General features: G+C 30.3%; 1 non-coding gene across 1 annotated transcript; it reads left to right on the top strand.

Annotated features, from left to right (window-relative positions):
- Positions 1-5853: 5853 nt before the first annotated feature.
- LOC131820217 (U6 spliceosomal RNA) lies at positions 5854-5960 on the top strand. Its single transcript, XR_009349535.1, has one exon. It is a non-coding gene; the product is annotated as a U6 spliceosomal RNA (small nuclear RNA).
- Positions 5961-6217: the final 257 nt, after the last annotated feature.

Genomic DNA, 6217 nt, shown 5'->3' on the forward strand with positions numbered 1-6217 from the left:
TGAACATGTTCTTAAATGAAGCAATTCTTGTGTTGTTTTAAAGGGTAAATTGGAGTTTGCCTAAGTGATTAGAGAAGGATGCCTCGGCTTATGGAAGTTCAAAGCCATAAAGATGTGATAAACTACTGCAGATATTTTCAGGTATATTTCTTGTTGCTTCTAGTAATGGTGATCTAAAAACTCCTACTTAAGACAACTTAAAAATCCAGGCAAAATAGCTTTTAAAGTTAAAAATATCAGAATGATTATAAAAATAAGTGAGGTATTACTGGGCCAAAATACGAAACACAATGAGAGTCTAGAGATATATGCCTGAAGCCATTTTAGCTATGAGAGCATTTGAAACTGCTAAAACACACTGAGCTGTGTTTTTAATAGACACTTGATACTAGAGAAACAAAATTCAAAATCCAACAGCAATCAAATTTGAAAACTTTGGTACAACCCAAATTTAAGTTGAGATCCCCAAAGCACAAGGAGAAGCAGAAATAAGACTATATCCTACCTTGCCTTCTGTGTAAACTGAGAAAGTCAATCACTGAATTTGGAATATGATTGTCTTGTAGAGTCTCAGATATAAGAGAAAATCCTGCCAAGGAGGACCATACCATTATTATAGCTCTTAATTATCCCTACTCAATAAGAGTTTCAAATATAATGTCTTGAACATAGCAAAATGTAACAAAGCACACAAAGAAAAACCATTAACAAGATTTGATAGACAAAATGGGAATAAGTATGATGTTAAAATGATCAATAAAGATTGTAAAATGGCTTGATTACTCTGCTCAAAGAAATGAGAGGGGAAGCAAATTGAACAAAAAACTGAAACTAAAAATGATATTGAGAAAGGTTTTATAAATGAACCAAATGGATACTCTAGAACTTTAAAGATATGACAGCTAATTTAAGATACCACAGGGGTGCCTGGGTGGCTCACTTAATTAAACCTCCAATTCTTTTTCCTTTTTTTGTTAACACCTTAATTTTATTTTATTTCTTTCATTTTGGCTCAGGTCATGATGTCAGGGTTGTGAAATAGAGCCCAGAGTTGGGCTCTGTGCCGAGCCTGGAGCCTGCTTAAGATTCTTTTCCCTTCTTTTTCTATCCCTCCCTGTGCTCACTTGCTCGCTCTCTCTTGCTTGCAAATAAATAGATAGATAGATAGATAGATAGATAGATAATAGACAAAGCAAAATAAAAGCAGATTATGAAAATAAATATAAAGATTTTGAAATGAAAACAAGTTCAAAATAAAATAGAGAAGACCTACACAGCTAAAAGTTCATTCAGAAAATCTACTATTAAAGAAGTCAGTATGACACAATGTTAAGATATCAAAAGATTTGAGCATGTACTTTACAGAAAGGGTAATCCAAATGGCCACTCATATATAAAAACTGTTTATCTTTATTATGAATCTGGAATTAAATTAAATTAAATTTAAAATAATTTAATTAAATTAAATTAAAAATAAATTAAAACCTAGAATGACATACCATATTGGGCAACAGTGAAAATGTCTTGCAAGAATGTGAAGGAATGACAGTGCACATAATAAAAACATATGAGGTAAGTTGGACAATATTTAGAAAACTTAAAAATTAAAAATAAAATTTGGTCCATTCCTAGAAATACAACATGGAACTAAATGAATATTTTCACCAGGATATGCAAACAGATGATTTTAGTTATTTCATTCATAACGGCAGATCAGTAGTGGTCTATTTGCACAATGTTACATTAAATAAGAGAGAATATTAACAAACTGGGAGGAGGGGCTATGTTGTTATCATAAAAAGATCTTCTATGGTGCTAATTATGTTTTTTTCTCAAAATCTTTAAGTTAAAAAAGTTTTCAAATTTATATCTAGATAGATAGATAGATAGATAGATAGGTAGATGATAGATAGACAGATATCCCAGAAGCTGCAATGCTAGGCTAAGACCAGGCTTTAAAGGGCTTTTCTATGCTCTACTAAATACTTTAAACCATTCATTATATCATAGTTCAGTGTTCAAATCTCCATTTGTTTCCTCAGTTTCCTCATATTTATCTTAAGGTGACCTGATCCAGACTTTTGATCACCTTTGTCTAAATATTTCTATTTTAACAAAGTCCTTTTGAACACTCAGAGACTAAAACTTAGAAAAATACTCTGATTGTTATCTCACTAGAGTGGAAAATATATAGTTACCCATTAACTAATGATATCCATGTCTACATTAGATCCATGACATTTTTAATTCTTGGGAGCTTTTGGTTAAATGAATTTTTTAAGCTTCCTTTAAATGAAGCTTTAAGCCATCACCACATGAATAAAATTAAAAAACTAAATGAAAACAGGCCAATATTTACAGAGTAATAGAATGTGCAGTGGAAAGAGTATAATTCTGAAATCATAAAGCCTAAATTAGCCTAAATTAGTGTGATGCATCTTTACTAGCCATGTAATCATAAACCAGTTATCTAAATGTGTTAGCCTCAGTTTTTTCACCCATGAAATGGTGATGATAATACTTATTATGCAGAGTTGTTGTGTAGATGTGATGAAGCATGGAGCATGAGAGTCTCATATTCCATGCTAAAATGATAGCTATTTTTATACTTATAATAATTCTAATAATAGTAATTAAATTGTTCAAAATGATAATATTCATTTATATTGAGGCATTGTATTGACTATTCATAGACACATTTACCAAAATAAATTTCATTTTACTTTGCCCCCTCTGAGGATATATATTCCCTAATTCAATATGAATCTCATTATGAATAATAATTATCATAATAAATATGCTGATTTTTCTTCTTTTTAGGGAAGTATCCTTTACTGTTGAACATAAAGAAACTTAAGCAAGTCTGTCTTATTCAAAATTTGCATGCTGCTTTCTTATGAAACTAGATTATAGAGTTGTCTGAAATAAATTCATGCAGTTAAGACATTTATGTTTGGAAAACTGGGTGGTCAGTTTAGTATTTCAAAAGTAGATTTTAAATTTAAACCTTAAAACTGAGCTCTTTCAGCCTTATTTATAGACCATCCTTCACTGTACTCCTTCATTGTAAACTAAGTAATAGTTTTTGTCACAGTGTATATAACGAAAATGGATTTTATATTCTATTATTTCAGAGTTAGATGCAGTTTCTACTTCCTTACTTCCTTTTTTGAAAAATAGATTAATTCTACAAAAAGTTTTTTCCAGCTTTATTGAAAAAAATCGACATATTATAATTTGTAAATATAAGAAATGATTTCTTATAACATTGCAAACTTTTAACATTGTGTAAATTTTGTACAATTTGATAAATTGGCATACATCTGTATTGCAGTATAATCTACATATAAATGTTAATACATCTACTATCTCATATAGTTGCCACTGTTTTTTATGCATGTATGGTAAGGAATTTTAAGATCTACTCTCTTAGCAACTTTTATGTATATAGTACAGTAGAGATAAACTTCAGAGGTCTTGTGGGTTTTGTTCCAGACCGCCTCAATAAAGTGATTATCTCAATAAACTAAGTCAAATTATTATTATTTTTTTGGTTTCCCAGTGCAAATAAAAAATTATGTTTCCCAGTGCATATAAAAAATAAACACTATATTGTACTGTTCAAAAGCATTATGTCTTTAAGAAAAAACAATGTATATACCTTAAGTAAACTAGTTCTGAGTTTTCAGTGGGTCATAATTACTGATCACAGATCACCATAACAAATACAATAATAATGAAAAAACTTGAAATATTGCAAGAATTACCAACATGTGACAGAGAGACACAAAATGAACAAATGTTGTTAGAAAAATGGTGGCAGCAGACCTCTTTTATACAAGATTGCTATAAACTTTCAACTTGTAAGAATGTGATATATGCAAAGTTTAATAAAGGGAAGCACAATAAAAATGTATGTATATATTATTAACTATGATCATCATGCTGTACATTAGATCCCCAGAACTTTTTCATATTATAGTTGCAAGTTTGTACCCTTTGACCACCTTATTCCACCCCAGGTTCACCTCTTGTCAACTCAACTCTAAGTTTCCATTAGTTTGCTTTTTCTTCAGATTCTGTATGTAAGGGATATCATAATACATAAATTTAAAAAATATATAAAATCTTGGAAATATTTCACTTAGTATAATACCTTCAAGATCCATCCATGCTGTTGTAAATGGCAGTATTTCTTAATTTTTCATGGTTAAGTAGTATTCCATAGTATATATTTACCATACTTATTTTATTCATTCATCCATTAATGGATACTGAAGTTATTTCCATCTCCTGCTTAGAGTTAATAATTTTATAATGAACATAAGAGTGCAGATATGTCTTCGAATAGTGCCTTCGTTTCCTTTAGATATAAACCTAGAGGTGGGATTACTGAATCATATGGTAATTTTACTTTTAATACTATGAATAATCTCCATACTGTTTTCCATACAAATTTATATCCCTATCACAGTGCATAAGTTCCCCATTTTCCCCAATATTTACCAAAATTTGGTAGTTTTAATTTTTTGGTAGTATATATTCTAATAGGTAGTAATATCTTGTTGTGTTTTTCAGAGGTAAACAACAACAACAACAACATAATGACTTTGCCCTGAGTTTTTACGTTGAGCACTTTAATGCTCCTGTTGGTCATTTATATAACTTTTTTGAAAAAAAAAAAGTCTATTGAGATCCTTTTGCTATTTTTTTAATTATATATTTTTTCTATTTGTATCTGTTGGTTATTAACCTCTTTTCAGATATAAGATTTGTAAGTATTTTCTTACATTCTGTGGATTGTGTTTTCTTTCCCCCCTTTTTTTTGGCAATGCAGAAACTTTAGTTTGATGTAATACCATTTATTTATTTTTGCTTCTTTTGCTTGTGTTTTTGGCCTGGTATCCAAAAAACTATTGGCAAGACCAATGTCAAGGAGAATTTTTCCTATGTTTTCCTTTAGGAAATTTAGTTTCATGCATCACATTTAAGTCTTTAATCTATTTCAAGTTAAGATTTATGAGTGATATAAGGTTCCAGTTTCATGCTGGTTGATGTGACTATTCAGTTTTAAATATCATTTATTGAACAGACTATCTTTACACATTATATATGTTGGCCCCTGTCAAATATTAGGTGACTGTATGAAAGGATTTATTTCTGGACTCTCAATTCTGTTCTACTTGTTTATTGGTCTATTTTTATGCCAGTATACTTTATTGTTTTGAGCATGAGGGCTTTGTAGTATAGTTTCAAATCAAGAAGTGTAATTTCGCTTCTTCATTCTTTCTCAGAACTGCTTTAATTATTTGTTGTCTTTTATGGTCTTATATAAATTTTAGGATTCTTTACTTACTTCTATAAAAAAAAATATTGGATTTTTTAAAAAGATTATTTATTTATTTATTTGACAGAGAGAGATGACAAGCAGGCAGAGAGGCAGGCAGAGAGAGAAGAGGTAGCAGCTTCCTGCTGAGCTGAGAGCCTGATGCAGGGCTCGATCCCAGGACCCTGGGATCATGACCTGAGCCGAAGGCAGCGGCTTAACCCACTGAGCCACCCAGGCGCCCCTAACATTGGATTTTTGATAGGAATTGAATTTACAGATGGTTTTCGGTAGTATGGACATTTTAACAATGTTAATTCTTACCATTCATAAATATGAGCTATCTTTCCATTTGTGTCTCCTTCAATTTCTTTATCAATGTCATAGTTTATGGAGTACAGATCTTTCATCTTCTTAGTTAAATCTTTTCCTAAGTATTTTATTATTTTTGATGCTATTGTGAATTAGATTGTTCTCTTTATTTTTTCAGATAGTTCATCATTAGAGTGTTAAAATGCTCCTGTCTTGTGCTTACTTTGGCAGCACATATACTAAAATTGGAATGATGCAGAGAAGATTAGCGTGATCACTGAGCAAGGATGACATGAAAAACTATTAAAAAAAAAACGAAACAAAACAAAATTCTTGTCTTTTATATATTGATCTTGTATTTGGCAGCTTTATTAAATTTGTTTATTCAAAATTTTTTGTGAAGTTTTTAGGATTTTTTTTACATGTAAGTTCATGTTATCCAAAAAAAGAAAATTTTACTTCTTCCTTTTTTTTTTTTTTTTTTTTGGAGTCTTTTATTTCTTTGTGTTCCTTGTTTCTCTGGCTAGGACATCCAGTACTATGTCAAATGAGAGTAGTGAAAGTGGACACAGTTGTCTT

The sequence above is a fragment of the Mustela lutreola genome, chromosome 17 (assembly GCF_030435805.1).
Source record: "Mustela lutreola isolate mMusLut2 chromosome 17, mMusLut2.pri, whole genome shotgun sequence".
Taxonomy (NCBI): domain Eukaryota; kingdom Metazoa; phylum Chordata; class Mammalia; order Carnivora; family Mustelidae; genus Mustela; species Mustela lutreola.